Source organism: Penaeus monodon, chromosome 29, assembly GCF_015228065.2.
Source record: "Penaeus monodon isolate SGIC_2016 chromosome 29, NSTDA_Pmon_1, whole genome shotgun sequence".
Classification (NCBI taxonomy): domain Eukaryota; kingdom Metazoa; phylum Arthropoda; class Malacostraca; order Decapoda; family Penaeidae; genus Penaeus; species Penaeus monodon.
Window position 1 is genome coordinate 35,970,315 of NC_051414.1, and position 706 is coordinate 35,971,020.

At 43.5% G+C, this 706-nt stretch overlaps 1 long non-coding RNA gene across 1 annotated transcript in view; it reads right to left on the reverse strand.

Moving 5' to 3' along the window:
- LOC119591701 overlaps positions 1–85 on the reverse strand; it is a 1,257-nt gene extending 1,172 nt beyond the window's left edge. The window contains exon 1 of the long non-coding RNA XR_005230378.1: positions 32–85. This is a non-coding gene — a long non-coding RNA (uncharacterized LOC119591701). The remainder of the gene's footprint in view (positions 1–31) is intronic.
- Positions 86–706: the final 621 nt, after the last annotated feature.

The window sequence follows — 706 nt, forward strand, 5'->3', positions numbered from 1 at the left end:
GTAGTTTAACTTCCTTAATGCCTCAACTCACGTGACAATATCGCTAATCGATTCTTTAAGCCAAGTGCCATAAAGGGCCGAAGTAGGAGAGGCTGCGATGTAACTCCGCTAGCCATGACGTCTCTGGCTGTGGGGAGAGGACGAATGCGTGGCTGTGCTGTTGTTCCTCCCTCGGGCTTAGTTCCTCCGCCTGGGTCCATGTCTCCCAGTCTTCCCATTCCTCGTTCCACTTCCCATGCTGTTCGCAGAGACCCAAAGTTCAGCTACCGAGCTCGGTGTTTCCGAGGAATACATACAAACTAGTGTCGGAGCTTCTTTTGAATTCTAAAGCGTAATTTCTATTCCCTTTCTCTTTTAATTTCTTTCAATCTAATTCATATCGAGCACTTGCAAAACATAACCCTAAATACCCGTCAGCTGAGAAGAGGTTGACCCTATAGAGGGAGAGCTTGAGAGCCACTTGGGGTTAGATGTGGAAAAAAGCCTTTGCACAACGTCTGTGGTGTTCCCAATAGAGCTATTTGATCCAGTAGGCAAGACATCTATGATAAATCTGGAAGAACGATTAATCTTTAAAACATTAAAAACATCTGTTTCATATCATAATCAAATCCAACATGTTAATAAAATAAGAGAAATCCCTATCTATTTCACGGCTATGGTTTATCAATAACAAGGTACGCAAACGTTGAGCTCTGGTTCTTCC